Raw genomic sequence first — 19,044 nt, 5'->3', positions numbered from 1 at the left:
GCCTTTTTTTTTCTTTATTTTCCTATCCAGTTTTCTATGTCTGATTTAGAAAAACACAAAGAAAATGATATTAATAAAATTGAAAAGCCATTCCACTTTTGGAAAGCCAAATGGAACAAGTATTCAATAAGCAAGTTTCAGGGGTGGAGTTTGAGCCACAAGGACGGGACCAGATCACCTTTACAGTACCTTTTAAGTCTAAGAGCCCATGTTTCCATGATAAACGGCCAGCCCAGTTCAGAAAGCTTTAAGGTCCAGGGTTGAAAACTGAAATGTCTGCAATAAAAAGTAATATATAAGTGAGTGATACCAGTGTCAAAAAATAATCATACTAAATGGAGCCACTTTAAAATGGAGCCGGAGCTGCCATGCCAGAGAAACTGCCTTGCATGTCTTATACCTCAAAACCTGGAATGGTAAAACAGCACAAAGTAACCTTTGGACACATGGGCCTTAAGGCAACATGTGTCCCCAAAAAACTGTTTACAAAGATAACAAGAAAGCAGATATTAACTGGACTAATAACTATTGGACTGAAAATTTAAAACACTGTTTAAAATAAGCATATTATTTTTTCTGCACCAATAGAAATGCCTTCCTTCTATCTATCAATATAATTGTTCCCCTTCCTTTTCTCATAAATATCCATTGCATTTGTCTTCTAATGGAAACAATATTTGGGCTTCTGCCTGAATTAATGATTTCCAAGTAGTTATTCTTATTGATCTTAATAAATGTTTGTTTGTGTCTCATTTTGAAAGGACTTCTTATTTTTAGGTTAACACTGGCCAGGTGAGTCAATATAAAGTGGTGACGACTATGGCAAATACGTCCGGCCTGAAGTTGAAAGTCACTATCCTGCTCCAGCTAATTAATGTTGTGTGGAAATTCAGGCCCAGTGTTATCTAACTTCTGGTTTCTTTTTAAAGAAAAGTAGGAAATAAGGACTTTTATGGAAGATACTGTGATTTAAAATGTTGGTTTCAATGCATTTGAATTTTGGCTTCAACTATTGTGACAGACACAGCAGCTCCTTGATAGCCTGTTCTTCGGAAAGTCATTACTAGAAGCTCAAATTGCAATATTTTTAGTAACATTATGAAGTTTAAGCAGAACAGCTCTGCCCAGAGAACCACAAAATATGAAAACTCTGCCTTAAGCCCTGGATATACCTGCACTTCTGTCTTTGAAGTTCCAGTAAATGCTTTTCTGGACAACACTGACTTCACTAGAGGAGACCCAGGCAGGCCAATGGGTGTAGCTGCCATGATAAGAACTTGTGGGGTTCGGTAACTTTTCCCAGAACACCCCTTGGGACCAAGGCAGAGATGAGTTTGGTCGCTATTTGGTGGGACTTGCTTTGTCTCTGCCTCTTCCTGAATATCATATCACTGGTGAGGCAGAAGACAAGGCACAGAGCATGAGTGCTTGAGGCATCATTCGGTACTGAAGTCAGTATTTATAGCTTCACCTTCAAATATATTCCTAGGACAAAACAAAAAGATGCGGATCGGCTACAGGAAAAGGTAGTATTGGATATACATAAGAACCATCACAACTTTTCTCATAATACCGATAGGTAACAATTAATGGTGTTTTCTGTGTGCCAGGCATTGTCCTAAGCACTGTACATACATTAACTTATTCGGTCTTCACAATAGCCTCTGAGGTAGGCGAGTAGTTGTTATTCCCATTTAAAGATGAGGACACTGAGGTACAGAGATCTCAGGCAATGCACGGGTTTCAGTCAATGCATCACTGGAGATCACTGCTCTAGTGATGGCCAGCATTGCTCTCAGCATCATGGAACCAGGTCATGGATGCTGTTGTTTCTGCACCTGGAGGCCAGGGAGCCACCTACAGCAGCTTCTTTAGCTCTTCCTGCTGCTATGAGCTCAACTCCACAATTCTTGCCTTGATCTGGGCTACATGTTTCTCAGCTCCTGTCTGGGGTTCCCTGCAGCCTCTAAGAGGTAAAGTGAAACCTATTAGTCATCTATGTATGGGTAAGCTAGAAGCTTGGGGGAATTAACTCCTCATAGTGGTGAACTTTGATCAATGGAAGTTAAGAATCTGCAGATAAATACTTTCGTACCCTCAGGGAGTAATTTTATAGCATTTCTTCAAAGGTATCTAGCAGGACTGCGAAATCAGCCTGTCAGGAGGCTATGATCAGCCCAGTTAGAGACTTCCCTGTGTTCGTTCTCCTTCTTTCCTTGTCTCACTTATCTTTTCTTTTATTTGAGTTTTAAAGGAGTTGCATTCCCCAATAAAGTGTGAACACCTAAGTTGGGGCTTCATGCTTTGAGTTGAGGGACCTGGACTAAGACAAGTCACTCATCCAGGGTTTCAGCGTAAGCACTTGTGCCAGGATTGGAGCCTAGGAGTCTGTTCCCAGAGTTTGTGTTTTTTTTTTAACTACTCAATCTATTACCTTTAAAGGAAAAAATAAAACCTTGGGTTACAAAGTCAATGTCATCTTTAAAAATAACCTGTCCCTGTCTGCCAAGTACATTGCTGCAGTTTCCTACCTTTATTCAAGCTTAAACCTAACCTTAACTTTGCTCCAGGCTGCTTGCTGAAAGGTTCTTATATAAACTACTGACTCTGTTTATTCTATGTCTCCCAACTAAAGAATATCAGCTATTATAGGGCAAGATGTACTTGACTGCAGTGTGAGAAATCTCAAGAAACATGAAACGTAAAAGCCGTTAAATGATGGCCACACAGCTGTGTTTCAGAGTACAGCTTAGTTTTAGTTAGTGAATAATCCCAAACTCCCTCCAAAAAAATACTTAGTATGTTCTTATTATGAGGTCAGGTACAAATATATGAAGATGGGTAAAACAGTCCTTGTGCTCATAGAAACCTCTGTCTAATGGGGAAGACAAACATGTCAAGAAACAAGTTTAGTGGTGTGATCTAGTGCTATATTTGTATTTTCTCTAATAGGGTTTTATTTTTAAAGAGATCTTTGTTTCTGTTTATGTGCTCATTGAAAAACTTCAGGCAAATAAGTAATAATAGTCCTAACATTTTTTAAAAGGAGTGACATCCCATATCTGTATAGGGCAGGAAAAGCATGCGCTACTCAGAGAAGATCAGCAGAACAACGATATATTCTATCTTATCCACAGGTAAAGTCACATCCAACGGCTCGTTTGATAAATGCTGATATCTGTCATGTCCTTGCTCCACGTCAGGCTTTTCAAAGAATTTTACCTATTTTAACTGTTTTGAGTCTCATAAAGGTAGTATCAGGTAGCACTATTAATGTATTAATGTGTTCCTCATTTTGTAGGTGAGAAACTGGAGCACAGAGATATTAAATACTTAGTCCAAGGGCACACAGGAAGCGTGCATATGGTCAGCATCTGAGCGTGGTGAGTTTGACTGCACGGTCCCCTTGTGCCCCCCATGCTACCGGACTTCCTCTTTGAGACCTGCTCATCTTCCTGGGCATAACCTTCAGTGGCTGGATATCTTCTAGCTTCTTGTAATAATGATTTCTGACTTTCTTTTCAATATTATGCTATTAACCTTTTAGAAATAACTTTAAATTTCTCCATATATGACCTCTTGAGCTGATGAGAATACTACGTAGTGCCCAATATGGGACACTTTAGAGAATGAAAAAGAAGCACTATTAATAATTAAACCAGAACAGCAGGCGAAGTCAGGACTGTTCCAGGTAAACCAGGATGAATAGTTACCTGAACATACATCATTTGCCTCCAGAGAAAAACAGCAGAATCAGTGCCATGTTGGATTAAGAAGGTTTAAGCAGAAAGTCTCACTCAGAATAATACAGAGCTAGGAGAAGAAATTGAGGGCTCTTTAAAATGAAATCTTTTAAAGTTTTTTCATTTCTTTAAAGATAAAATTTCAAACGTTTTAATGTGTCATAAAAGATCCCTACTATCTGGTTTCTGCCTGCTTTCCAATTTCATCTTTTCAATAAGAATAAATTCTTATTCTTTCCTTGATCCTGTGTTCTGCTCAGTGAGTTATGTCAATTTTTCCATTCTTTCCATACTTCTATGTCTTATACATGCTGTTGCCTTTTCTTAGAATGCCATTTACCTTGTTTCGCAGGTGGCAAACTCCTATGCATCTTTGAAGAACCAACTCAGAGCCGACCCATTTCTTTTTCTTTCACTAGAATGTGAATTCCTTGCATAGAAGACTGGGTCCAACTTATACAAATAATAAACAGTAGAGCCCAGAGGTTTACTTGAATTTAACTGACTCCCAAGTCGGGTGACCCGGCTCTCAAAGTTATTAGGAAGAAGGAGTTTTATAGGTAGGAAAAGAGTGGGGCAACGGGGAGGGGGGACTAGAAACCCTGAGAAATAAGAGGCAAAGCCAGCAAGGAGGAGAAGGCCAGGTTGTGTAGAGCCTCGTGACCTCTGCTAATGCACCTCGCAAGATAGTAGCTCTGTCAAAGATGGTTCTACTCTACCAGTGGTTTCAAAGCCTGCTCATTCCACTGCTGAATTTCTGAGTTTCATGTTGCTCTTGAGATGAAATTATCAAAACTCTCCTGTAAACCATAAAAAAGAAAATAGCCTCTCCATCTCTATTATTGCTTCGATTAGAAAAATGTTATTAACCTTTCAAAAACTTTACCATTTTTTTTTTTTTTTAGTTTGGTCAAGGTCCCACATTTATCTTGAAAATGCTAGTTTCTGCACTATTTTTAATTGAAAGACTTTAGGGCAAATTCAATTAAGTTGTGGTACATGAACTGAAACTTGCAGTACATTAAAAATATTTTATTGCACAGTTAATCAATTACCCAATTTCTAATTTGAGTCCCATTGTCATTCTAAATTTGCACTCAAACTCAGGAAAAATGACTGAGGGTTTCAACAATCAGAAATATATCTTAAATGCACCTGGACTAACTTAAAGACAGTCTGTCTAGAATAATACCAATCCCAGCTGGTACTCAGAGAATCACAAAGCTGGAAGTGGCTTCAGAGATCTCCTTTCAAGTTCTTTCTCTTATAGATGAGTAAACTGACATGCAAAGAGGGCGACCTATTCAACAAAGGAGCTAAGAGCATTGGCTGTCTTAACACTGTCCCAGGGTTGATTAGCTTCCTACTTGTGTTCTTGGGCGACATTCACTTTTTAGAGGCCCTGGAATGAGGGTCTTAATTTTTTAGGCTGGTGGAGCAATGAGGGAGAGGTAAGCAGGGAGGGAGCTATCACAGCTCTATTCTGATTCTGGTTCTCTCCTTCCTGACTCCTAACAAACTACGTCATTGGACTTATATTTTATTGCCACCAGCTAGAACAAGACCCAACCCCCTCCCATACAACATGCTCCCAAATCGCCTTCTGGAACTATCTCCCTACAATGTCCTGGTGAAGTCTGAGGAGAGGAAGGAGGTGAAGCTGGCATAAGGCTCTAGATGCATATTTAAGTCCCTGTGTACTAGCAGTGCCAAAATGTACTTCAAGGCTAAATTGGAATTATCTATTAGCAATTGTTTTTCATTAACCACAGCTGTCTGCCTCTTGTTAGCAAAGCCGAAGCTGAGCTAGTGAACAGCTGCTTCAGATCCCCTCACAATTGTTAGGGCAAATGTCCATAAATCATTATGCAAATTTTCCGACTGTGACTATGTTGATACAGTGGTTCTCAATTGAATGTACTGAATTCCATGTTCCAGGAACTTTTTAGGCAGATGTACCCATACCGTATCCAGAATAATGTTTTGCAGAAGTTACTAGGAAGAACTCACAACAAGGACAGGGTTAAATTTTCCCCTGCTTAATAAATATTGTAGTAATATATTTTTAACTCAAAATTTTGATAAAGAGACTATAATACTGGTAATCTTGCCACTCAACACAATTATTTTTATTTTTCTCTATTTGCTTTCTAGGCTTGAAAATTACACTTGAAAAATTTAAAACCATCATGAATTTGCTCCCTTGCAATTTTGCTTTTTAAAATTTAGTAAATAATAAACACTTTTCCTTATTTCTAGTTTTCATTTTTTATTTTAAATAACTCTAATATTTTATCACCTCGATGAACTATAATTTTTGTGATTTCTCTTTTGTTATGATTATAAATTGCTGCTAGAAATATATTCTTGCTTTCTTTGTTTTTATAGAATTGTTTCCTTAGAAAAAATTTTCATGTTTGAAAAATTTTTATGGCACTTTCTATATATTATTATATTGATTTTCAAAAGGGATATATTAATTTGCAATGCTACTAACAGTATACATGTGTGCCAGTTTGCCAGGAATCTCACCATCTTGTCTTTTATTCATTTATTTTAAAATTTTTTACTAATTCTCTAGGTTTGTAAAATGCACTCAGGTTACTACATAGCATTTGTTTGATTGACTGACTGATTCATTCATTTAACTAGTCAGTCAAGAACTATCTATCCAAGACCACCTAGGAAGACCAGGTGCTGTAGGTGTTAAAAAAAAAAAAAAAGAACTATCTATCAAGTGAATGCTTTGCTAAGAACTGGAGAGAGATTGATGAAGTCCTGTGCCCTAAGAAGATCTGAGAATCTAAGTTAGTGGCATAGCACTGCATTTATTGTGGAAAGTCTTAGGAATTATGGTAGAGTAATACACAGGGCACTGTGAGAGCATGGGGAGTGAGGCATATAAATTGAGTCAGAGATATAAAAAAGATTCTATAAATGAAATGACAAATGAATATTCCAGGGAAAGAATTAGAGAGAAATCCTGGGCCAAGGCAAGGATGGAAGCATGAGAGGAGAAAATCAGCTTGGAAGACTCATAGATCTAGATGGAAAGATCTACAGACACAGTGTCATATGCCTTGGGCATGGACTGCATGGAGTTAAATCGTGAGAGAAGAGACTGGCATATTAGTAGGCACTATTTTGGTTTTAAGTGTCATAAATGTCAACTAGAAATAACCTAAGAAGGAGGGAGGCAGTAGAGAAGAAGGTAGGAGGAGACTTACTTGTTATAATGAACAGTGGTATCACAGTGAGCCTAAGGATAGTAATATGTCTAGGTCTTAGAAGCAACTATAATCAGAAAAGAAAGAGTGAGGAAAAAAGAAAATAAAAGGAAAAAAAGAAAAATATATAGAGTGCCATGGGAGGACTGAGTTTGATTCTTTACTCAAAATTTTCAGTAACACTTTAATCATAGGAACATATTTTTTAAAAAGAAAAAGAAAAAGAGAAGACATCTTAAACCCTGGCAGGGATTTCTCTTCTCTTTCATCTCTGTTTCTCTCTGGATCTCTCTCTCTCTCTCTCTCTCTCTCTCTCTCTCTCTCTCTCTTCTCTCTCCCTCTCTCGGCTTTACAACTACAGTTTAAATATCTAAACAGAGACTAGCTCACTCTCTTGGTTCTAGTTAAAAAGTTCGTAGGGAAAGCCCTCTGATTGCCCTGACTTGAGATAGAAACTCCTCTTGAAAATATCAAAACTCCTCTTGATAGTTCCAGATGGAAGTGACTATTTCAAAAAAGGGGTAGGTGGATGTTGAGGTGCTAGGAAAATAAAACAATAGGTATCTATTATTATTAAAGAGAAAGTCTAGGATATTATCACAAATGACATTGAATAACATGCCAAGGATTGTTAATTTTCTATAGGTAATACAATTTTATCATTTGGCCAATATGTATATCTCCTACTCTTATATTTCTCTAGCCTTCTGTTTGTTTTGGATGATTTGGTTTGCATGGTCCACTTTTGGGGAGTTGGTGGAGTAAAAGTAGAGAGCTATCTCCTAGGTCTTCAGTATCCGCAGGGCAGGATGTAAATTGAAACACGCCTTGCTCTTAACCTTGAAAAACACCCTTAGTCTCTGTCCACACAGTCTGATTGAGAGACTTACTCAAGCTGGACCAGAGTTATTTAAAGGGGCTGCTGTAACTTCTAGTCTTTTGGGCTTCTGTCTCAGCCTCTCTCTTGACCTGAAGCAATGCTGGTCCCTTCATCTTTCTCTAATCCCGCCCCTTTTTAAAGCTGTCCAAATAAATGTAAACCATAAGGTTATTTTGCATTAAGTGGTGGTAAGAATAAATAAATGAATGAATGAATGAATGAATGAATGAATAAATAATAAATAAGACAATTCTGAAGAGATTTTGAGCAAAAGTCTAAGACAAGCAGATTTCTCCTCCTTCTCTTTCTTCTTCTCCTCCTTCTTGTCTTCATCATGTTAGAATGATGGCTCTGGCAGCTACAGATGATGCATTTTTGTACATTGAGGTTGGTGGCAGAAATACCAGTTAGAAATATTGTTCTATTAATCCAAGTGCAAAATTATGAAAGCCGGAACTAAGACAGTAGTGGTGGAGATAGTGATGGCAACATAGACATTAGATATTGATAAGACTTGATGAATCATTTAGGGAAATTTTTGAAACAAATAATAGAAAATAAACATCACAAACAAACTTCCATAATATGATGGGATTCACTTCCCTAGAAACAAGTGGGCGATGTGTGTGCAGGAGAAAATCTGAACAAAATTATGAGTTTTCTATAAATTGAGGAGACAAAAGTGGTTGTGTAGTAGGCAGGTGATATTATTCAATACAGTAAATAGTTGTTTTGGTGTGGGGAAGTGGAGGGAAAGAATATCACAATTCTCAGGTTTGCTGTTCTCAGTGATTAGGTAGATTCGTGAGGATAAGAAATAAAGAGGATAAACAAATTTGAACAGAAGAAAATGAGGCATATCCATGTAAAGATGTCAAATAGGCAGCTAAACATAAGAGTTTGAAGCTAAGAAAAAGGTTTGGATTAAAGATACATATTAAGATGTTATCAGCATATGGAAGTTACATAGCACACAGGTGCACAGTGAGGCCATTGTTGGACAAGATTACCTGAGGAAGTGTTCAGAGTGAGGAGAGACAAAGTAAAGAATTTTCAGGGGAAAAGAGAGAGTGGGGAAGTAGATGGGGTAAAAGGGGTCAAATATATTGTGACAGAAAGAAATCTAACTATAGGAGGTGAACTCACAATGTAAGTATATATATGCCTTACTATTAAAATGTACAGCTGAAACTTACCAGATTTCATTAACCAATGTCACCATAAAAAATAATTAATTAATTTAAAAAAACAAAGATAAGAATCTGTCTCTAGAAAAGGTCATATAAGGCTGGAATTAATGTATTTGCATATCAAAGAGGTGTTTCTTGAATTTGGATAGCTTTTGCGGTGAAAATTTCTACATAACTAAATGATTTCTAAACTCCATTTGACAGCTCATTATTTTGAAAGCAACATTCTTCCCCAAGAAAAGTCACACTTAAGAGTATGGGAAGGACTTTGGAGTTTCTAGCAATGGGATTTGACCTAAAGCAATAAATAAATACTTTGTGGATTTCAAAAGTGTTTGGAATCCCTTTATGACACACACACAAAAAATCAGCTATGATTAATAGACTAGATGGCTTCTCTTAGAAAGAAGAAATATTTGATGAATTTGTAGCTGGTGACTTTGCTGTTAGCCGTAAGGAATTAAGCTTGACAATCTTATAGGAGGACCTCAGCAAAAGCGCAAAGAATATTAAGGTCAAATCTAACTGAAAGGATGAGGATCTCATTCCACTAAAGTAAAAGTGAAAGAACAGACACGTTGCAGGAAGAGAAATCATCTGAAATTGCTAGCTTTCTGGGAGCTATGAGGACTGCAAGCCAGCTCCTAGGTCCCAACACGGTAGGCTTGCAGGAAACATCCCTCCCAAGTGTGCATGCTCAGCCTCAGGAAGCAAAACCCTTCCTACTAGCAAGAGCTGACCAGCCTGGGATGAGGGCAGAGCCAGCAAAACCGAATTGACTAAAATACTCATGCAGTCCCAACTTCAGAACTTTTAGTTCCTTATTCAGGAAGACATTTCCCAAATACACGAATAGGATCTCATGGACAGTTTTCCTAAGCCAAGGGGTAAACGTTGCTTCAATGCTAGACAGAAAGAACTAAAGGATTGGTCCTAACATACGTCTTGGGAAATTCAGGAAAAGTTTAAAGGCGAGGACTTTCTCCCTCTTCGCTCAGCTGAAAAATAGAACAACTGAACTTCTTAAGAAAGGAGAGCAGTGGACGTGAGGAGAGGGGAGCAAGATTCCATGAACTCCAGACTTTACCTTCCACCTCTGGAATTCTGTGCTTCTGCTGTTGACAGGCACTAAGCTGTAGAGTAGGAGAGATGGACTGGGAAGCCTGATGTCACTGCAGTTCCGCTGCTCCCTGGCCATGTTACCTTGCACTCCACCATATTTTCTTGGATTCACTTTCTCCATTTGGAAACTAAGTAGATGGGGTGATTCTTTGAGGGAGAGTCAGTGCAGTGTTTAAAGGCAAATTACCCACACTCACATCCTGGCTTTACCGCCTCTGAGTCTTTGAGGGGAGTTAGTTAACCTCCCTGTGCTTTAGATTCCATGCCTATAGAAAGAATTTTGGCCTTCACAGCACCCAGAATAGCACCTGGTCCATAGTGAGCATCATGTAAATGTTGGCTACTTTTAGTCCAGTTCTAATTTTAAGTAAACCTGTAATTCTAGGCCCAGGACTTAGCATGATTCTTTTAGCCCATGTCAAGGTTCCTAAGAAATTAAAAATGCTTCTATAGACATGGATGCATCTTGGAATATTCCACAGGCAGAAGCCAATGTTACTAAACTGCCTTTTTATCACTTTTAAATATTTCTAAATCCTTTTGGGGAAAGTTGTTTTCAAAGTAAGATAAAGAATTTCAATTAGGCTTTGCAATATCTTGTAAAACCGTGCCCTAAAGGGTTTCTCTCCTTTGTATTAAATGGAGCTATATTAGAATTAATTACCAGAAGAGATAAATGAGAGTCCATTGGTTGCTTGATGAGACTGTCACTGCCCCTGGCTAAGTAACTTCCACACCCAAGAGTGAGGTCCACTCTAATTGCAGGGGGAATGGGAAAGGAGAGAAATGATTCACCTCAGAGAGAAGGAATGCTACTTAAACTTTCTACCTGAAAGAAAAATGGCATTTGTATAAAAGTGTTCATTCATTCATTCATTCTCATTCATTCATACTTCTTCCCCCCTCCTGTAATAACTTTTTAATTATTAATTTAATAGCCATTGAGATTAGGAGACCGCATAAGAATAATTTGTGGTTGCTTGTTAAAATGTAGGTTCCTAATCCTTTCTGATCTAGTAGAACTAGTTTGGGGCCAACAGTGTGCACTATTAACAAGTACAGCAGAAGGTTTGGGCTTCAACTTGGAAAATACTACTTAACCATGAGACATGATGAAACCAACACTGGACAGACTTGTGGGCAGTGTAAACAGAAAAATAATTTCATGCCTCTCCAAACTGATTTTCTTTAAACACTTACTATTCAGCATTTTATACTATGACATTTATTCCATGAAATATTTATTTAGAAAGTTATTCAATTAATATTTCTATTAATAAATATTCAGGAACGATTTACCTAATAATTGACTTCTACTGTCAGAAGCCAACTTCATGCTGTAAAGAAAGCTTGGCAAACAGGATTATAACACGCATTATTCTGATTTGGAACCTAGATTTTGAATGCCAATTTCAGAGGACTATCATCTGATTTATCTTAGATTTGCACTTGCAACAGGCAAGCATTTAATTTATAATTTTTAATTTTAATTTACCTTTGAGCATGCTCTGCAAGGCAGGCCCAATTAACATTTCACCAGTTATCTAATAAGTCCCTGTGGAAACCTGAGTTAATTGGCATCACAATTCTTATTTATTATACTGATATTTTAATGTCCTTTTAATATTGGCATGTTGAGTGGTTGCCCATATCATCTTCCCATAATCCAGTCTAGTTAGGACTACTGGATATGACTGGTATCTTTTACTAAGAGAGTAAAAGAGGAAAGCCTGGAGCTTGGGCCAGGCTCTAGATATTAGTCTCAGTGTTAAATGTCACAACTGATGATCCAGAATGGTACTGTTGTTCAGTGTGTCCAAGGCGCTGGATGTCAGGACACTCCACAGAACTCTCATGAATAGATGGTGGCAGTGGTTCAATGTGAACTACTCATTTGGATAAGATCCTAGTTTGCATTTAGCACTCTAAGGAAGCAGGATTCCTAGTAGAGACACTTGCGAGAGTTAGCAGGTGTTAGGGCTCTATCGTTCAGGCAGAGCCCAGTCCTGGAGCAACTGGCATGAGCTCCCATATGGACGGTGTGTATCGGGACTGCAGAAACAACGGATACCTAGGTATTCAAGACCTAACCTAAGGCCATAGCCCATGTTTTAGAGATGTCCAAAGCCCACTCTCAACCCTGCTAGGAATGAATAGAAAACTCTTTTCTATCAGTTGAGAATGTCTCAGGATATGGGAAGAATTGTCTTAGAACTTAAATAACTGCTTCTATTTCCCATGACTGAGAAGAGAATAAATGGGTCACCTCCTGCAATAGGGCTTTATGAAGTCTTTACTCTGTTTAGAAGATACGTGCTGTTCCCAGAAACGATAACTTCCAAGGGTCAAGTGTTAGGGAATGGTGTGATCTTCAGGTTTAAATACATTACTTCCCCTAAAAGCCTGAAAATGTGTACAGGATTGAATGCCAGCTTCCACACTTGCAACATTTCTCCTCTGTGCACTCCGTGTCATTTACTCTGACTTAGGCATTGTGCTAAGTGCGACATGTGTGTGAGAACACACCTATTTCTGACTTATTCCTCATGATAACCTTAAGATAGCATTGTGACTTTGTTTTATGAATGAACAAAATGAGTCTTAGAAAGGTTAAGTAACTGACCCAATCACAAGCAAGTGAGTGGTGGCACCAGGATCTGAACTCTCAGTCAACCTCTGGATCCTGCCCCTTAACCATGTTGCTCTGTTGTTGACAACTAACTAATCAGGCATAGTGTATGTGGTGAATGTTATTTCATGTAGAGAGTATAATGAAGGCTATACTGTGTATAGAGTATATAGTGAAAGCTGTGTCATGTGTAGAATATGCAGCGGAGCTAAAGAAATGCAAGTGGAGAAGACAGGGCTCCACGTGGCAGGTCTGCCTTTAGTAATCTTTCCTAATTCACTTATCTTCCGTTCGTTTAAAAGAATATTTGTAGAGTATCTTCTATGACCCAAACACTGTTTAGTGAATAAAACAGGGAGAGTCCTGTCCTCATAAAACTTAAATGACATCACAGGGTACAGATGATAAACAATAAACCTAAAAAATACATTACAAAATATAACACAAACTATCATTACAAATTACAAAATAAATACAAAAGTAAACCTAATAAAAACAAACATTATGCTATTAAGGAGAGATAAGTCTTATGAAGAAAAAAGGTGCAATGAAGGGACATTGTAAATGGAGGAGGTGGCTACATGGCTATTTAAAATACGAGGATCAGGAGAGTCTCTGATTCATTGCAAAAGTGACATTTGATTTTTAAAAAACTTGAAGAAGGTGAAGGAGTTAGTCAAGCAGGTATCGGAGGAGAGAATACCAGGCAGAGGACCTGGACAGTATAAAAGCTTTAAAATTAGAGTTTATCTGGAGTATTTATAGAATAGCAGGTGGTCAGAGTGGCGAGAATGTGTAAGGGAGTGATGTCAGAGAACAAAGGGAATGTAAGTCGTGAAGTGCCTCTTAGACTATTGTAAGGGATTCAGCTCTTATTTGGTGGGAAATGGGTAGCCACTGCAGGACCTTGAGCAGAGGAGTGACACAATTTGAACTTAGTTTAAAAAAAGATTATTCTGGCTGCGATGCTGAGAATAGACTATAAAGAGGTAAGAGCGGGAGCAAGGACACCCATTCTGATGAGACTATCACAGCATCCAGGTGAAAGAGGATGGTGGCTTGACCTGAGGTAGAAGTAATGAGAGTAGAGAGAAAATTGGTCAGATTCTGGATTTATTTGAAGGGAGAACCAAGAAGTTTTCTTGATGTATTTGATGTAGGATGCAAGAGAAGAAGAGGAATCAAAGATGACTTCAGGGATTTGGAAATGAGCATCTGTAAGGATGGTGTCATCTCAAATGAGATGGGGAATACAATGAAATTAGCAGCTCTGGGCTCAATATTAGGGGCTCGCATTGGAGCATGTTAAGTTTGAAATAACTACAAGCTATCCAGATGAAGTTTTGAAGTATACCATTTGATAATATGGGCCTGGAGTTGAGCTTGAGATAAAGGTTCAGGAGTCATCAGCTTCTAGATGACAGTGGTATCAGGCAAGCTCCTGCAGGAAACGGTGACACATTCAAAGGCTTTCGCTAAAAGTAATTTAATAAAGGAGCTATTTACAGAGATATTGGCAAGATTGAAGGGATTTACAAGGGACAGTGGGCATCAAGGGAGCGAAGATGGAAAGCCATTAGTATTTTTAGGCCTGAAGAAGAAACAGGGAAGGAAGAGTGTTCCTGAAACCTGGTGAGAGGTAGAGCCATGGAAAACTCCATCTCCTGCAGTTACCTCCTATCAGCCAGAGTCTGAAGTCAGTCAGCGAGGGAGTCTGGGGAATGTCATGTGCCCTGGTCAGCCTCCTGAGACACAGGACAGGGCAAAGAAGGGTGAGGAAAGGATCTGGGTGTGAGAGGAAGTGAAGAATCACCAGCACAGATTATGTATAAAGCCTGAGGCTAGATAAGATCTTTCAAGGAGTGAGACTAAATAGTGAGGAGAAAAGGACAAAGAACTGATCCTGGGGCTGTCGTCCATCATTAAGAGGTTTGGGAGAAGAGAAAGAACTAGCAAAGGACACTACAAAGAAATAGCCTTGAGATAGGAAAGACCGCAGAAAGTATGGAATCCCGGAAGCCAAGAGAAAAATGTTTCTCAAGGGACAGAGTGTGACCAAGCGTGTCAAATGCAACCCATATGTCAAGTGAGATGGGAGCTGAGAACTTCTCCTTAGCTTTAGCTACATGGTAGTTATTGGAGTTATTGACAAGAACCATTTCAATGAAGTTGTGGGGACAAATACCTAATGAAAATGACTCCCAGGGCTAATAAGATAAGGGATTACTCACAGCAAGATAGGCAATTCTTTCTAGGAGTTTTGCTGCAAAATGGAGCATAACAATGGGACAGAAAGCAGGGAAGAAACAAGGATGAAGAGGAATATTTTTAAGATGGATAAATATAACAACATATTTCTTTGATGATGGGAAGGATCCAATGAAGAGGAAGAAATGAATGATTCAGGAGTAGGAGGGAAGAACACATAGTTCATGTTTCTTCTGTGAAATTGGGGTCGGAATCTTCCTGTCATCTTTGAAGGGATTTTTGGAGGGTAAATGAGATAGAATCAACTAGGTAACACCCTCCACCAATGCTGCCTACTCTTAGGTCAGCACTTCCTACCTCCGCTCCTGGCATTCAGATCATCCATAATCTCCCCTCTGGGGCAGGAACAGCCTTTATCTGGCACATGCTAGGGACCAGACACTGTACTTTATAAACATTAACTCTAATCTCCACAACAACCCAGAGCCCTATCTCTAATTTCCAGGACAAAAGAAGTGGCAAGGCAACATCTCAGGGAGCTTAAGGAACTTTTCAGCCATAGCTTCCAGGAGGCAGAACCAAGACACAAATCTTGGTCTTTATTACAAAACTTTTATTCTGTTTCCCTGGCCAGCCTCATATTCTATTTTTCTTTCCTTATTCTCTCAGGGAGCTTCACTATTCCTTGTTCTCCAAAATCTCTACCTCCTCATTCCCAGCCACTTTCCCCTCATTAAAAATCAGCTCTGATAACATTAATACCTTAGAGCAACTAAATTCCTCACCCCAGAAGTACTATTTCTTTTCTAAATGGGAGCGTCCTGCAAAGCCAAAGTTCCCACCACTTCCCATGATGACTCTCTAGTGCAGGATTTTCATGTATGACAATTGTTGGAGGAAAGAACAGAGATTTCCAGAAGCTCCTGAAATCCAGCCGTGAAGGCCAGTACCTATGTTCCTGAAAGATTGTTCTGTCTCTTCATGCTTTTTGTTTAGACTATCACTTATTCTTCAATTCAAGTTCTCAAAACTCTATGACTCAACATCTTGGCAAGGTCCACACTGAGCTGCCTATTTTCTCGGTTTAAAGCTGATCAATGCCATTTTCCACTCCATTCTAAAATACACCTTTCTCTCCAGCTCTTTTTCTCTCTTCCTGTTGCTCTGTCTCTCTCTTACACAATACACACACACACACACACACACACACGCACGCACGCACACACACACATCACACAACTTTCTTGCTTAGAACTTGAGAGGATTTGGGGAGGATGGAGTGACCTGCCACTGTTGCTAATAGGTCAGATCAATATCACCAAATGTGGCACATCCTTCTTCATTTTCTCATCATGCAGCGATCAATAGCTTTGCCTTGCCTGTAAACTTTTCTCAAAAGTTCCACACTTTTCATTTTCCGCTGTTGTTTCCTGGGCTGAACCTCTTCTCTCCAAGACAGTGGGGACAGAATAGGAGAAGCTAGTCCTAAATTTGTCAAGCTTGAGTGGCCTGTGTTCAACTGCTGTGTTGCCCTCATGGCACGTGCAGGTTCACAGATGTGCAGGTGTGTATGAATGAGCATGTGTGTATGTGTGTACACACGAGCATGTATTTCTTAAATGTAAAAAGATCAATAATATCTACTTTCATTTGCCCTCAGGGAACTTAAAGTATCAGAGGAGAAGCAAAATGCAGAAGCATTTATTCTCCCCTATAAATTAATATCATAAGGAAAAACTCTTTTGCTCTAATAACTTCCTGCAGCAGGCACTTGGAGCAGGCAAATAACATGACCTAGTGTTCAGTGATGCTGCTCAGCCCAGTTTATATTGCTCACTTTGGATTCCAAAGCCACATGCTGTGATAAGAGTTTTATGAGAGATGTATCTGACCTCAGGCAGAACTAGCAAATGTCAATATGTTGGTTTTTGAAGGTCTAGAACATTTCATTTACCCCAAACAGAAAAGACACCTCCCTAGGGCCCCCCACAATACCTCAAACTCCCACATGATGGACTAGCTAGGCCTAGGGATTGAAAGCAGACTGCTAAAAGGGAAACATCAGTGCTAGTGTGTGTGTGTGTGTGTGTGTGTGTGTGTGTGTGTGTGTGTGTGTGTTTGCATTGGAGGGAGATATAAATTCATTCACTCTTGATCGTGAATGAGTATATAGAATTAGTATTAGATGCCTAGAAAATTCTGAGGGAATCGAGCAAGAGAGGGTGTTATATACACAATAAAGGCGCCCCAAAAATGTTCACATCTGAATCTCTGGTACCTGTGCATATATTACCTTATGTGGGAAAAGGTATTTTGTAGATTTCATTAAGATAAGGACCCTGAGATGAGGAGATTATCGAAATTATCTTGGATTTATTCAGGTGAACACAGGGAAATCACAGAAGTCTTAAAAGTACAGGAGGGAGGCAGAGAAGATGATGTGAGGACTGAAGCAAGGTAAGAATGATGTGATGTGAGAAGGACTCAATTTGCCGTTGCCACATTTGCAGATGGACGGAGGCAGCTGTGAGCCAAGGTATGTGGGTAGTCTCTGGAAAAGGCAAGGAAACAGGTTCTTCTTTGGAGCCTCCAGAAAGGCACTCAGCCCAGCTGACGTTGTGATTTTAGCCCCCTGAGAAATTGTGTTGGACTCTTAACTTACAGAACCATATAATAATACATTTGTGTTGTTTTAAGCTAAATGGTGGTGATTTGTTATGGTAGGTATAATACAAAAGGGAAGTTCTGAAAGTGAAGAAAGAGTCCAGTGTGGGCAAGAATCCGGGAGGGCGCAGGCTGGATTGATGACTTGAGATCTGGGAAGACAGAAGTTAGGACTGAGGGATTTATAGGGAGAAATAAGAGATGAGGCAAGTATGAGCCAAGAAAGGACAGCTCTAGTTTGAGGCCCCCGGTAGGAGCCTCATATGGGAGATACATTTGTGGGAGGCATGATCCTGGAGGGTGCTGAAGGAGGCAGGGCTCAGGGACAAACATGTGAAATGGGAAGGCTTGTAGCCACCTGGCTGAGCCCAGAGAGAGGGAGCAACCTGGCACATTGTGCCCTGGCTGCCCACAGCTTTTTCTCTAGAACATTAAAGGCATTCATGTTTCTGTTTCAGCAGCCTCAGTGTCCAACCTGGACTCATCATCTGATAAGGGATGTCAGATGTAGGCCAGAAGGGACTTTCTCTTAATCTGGGCAAAGACTCAGACATTCAGGTGATGAGATTCTGTGACACGTGAGGGGAGGCTTATCAAATATCTCTTCAAACTAGGAGACAGAAAGAAAGATAACAAGGGTAGCTGGATAGAGCAACTTATGTTTTGTAAACTGACTAATAAATAAATAAATATATAAAAATATATATGTAAATATATATATATATATCATATCTTTTTGAGGTTGCTAGGGCCAGAATGTGCTGGCATATAATTTCCAGTGACAAAGAACTCACAACTTGGAGCTTCCAGGGAGAAATTTTACTTCCATTTGTTCCTGGATCTTAAGTACTGTCTACAGAGTGAACATCTGATGTGAGGTGGTAGGTGATGATGAACCAATCTAGTGATGCTGATCTTTCTAGAAATTCTCTTCTCATACACTCAAACCTCTTGAACAGGTATGAAAATTGTACATAAGGAATAGTGCATTTTATATAGTGACAAGAGGTTTATAATTTAAGCAAAAGGCATCTTTCTCTTCTCTTTCTCCTTAAATATTCCAGGAGCGTAAAACATCTGAATCAGTAACCGTGTGGCAAAAATTTCTCTAGGTGACTGGTTTCATTGGCTATTGCCAGGGAGCATCCCTCACTCCTATCTATGCAAACTCTTGAGTATATCTGAGCTGCGGGTAATCGCTCTTATCATGATGGAATACTAAGAAATGTAATAAACAAAAAATACTATACAAAATGCCAAGGGCATAGACTGCAAATAGAAACTGATAATTTCTAGTTAAATTTGGCTATGCAACCCATTAACCTCACCCATCTCCATGGAAAATGCAATTCTTTCCAGATGGGCATTTGAAGCCCAGAGA

Source organism: Pteropus vampyrus, unplaced genomic scaffold (genome assembly GCF_000151845.1).
Source record: "Pteropus vampyrus isolate Shadow unplaced genomic scaffold, Pvam_2.0 Scaffold8, whole genome shotgun sequence".
Lineage (NCBI taxonomy): Eukaryota > Metazoa > Chordata > Mammalia > Chiroptera > Pteropodidae > Pteropus > Pteropus vampyrus.
This window is presented reverse-complemented; position numbering follows the sequence as displayed.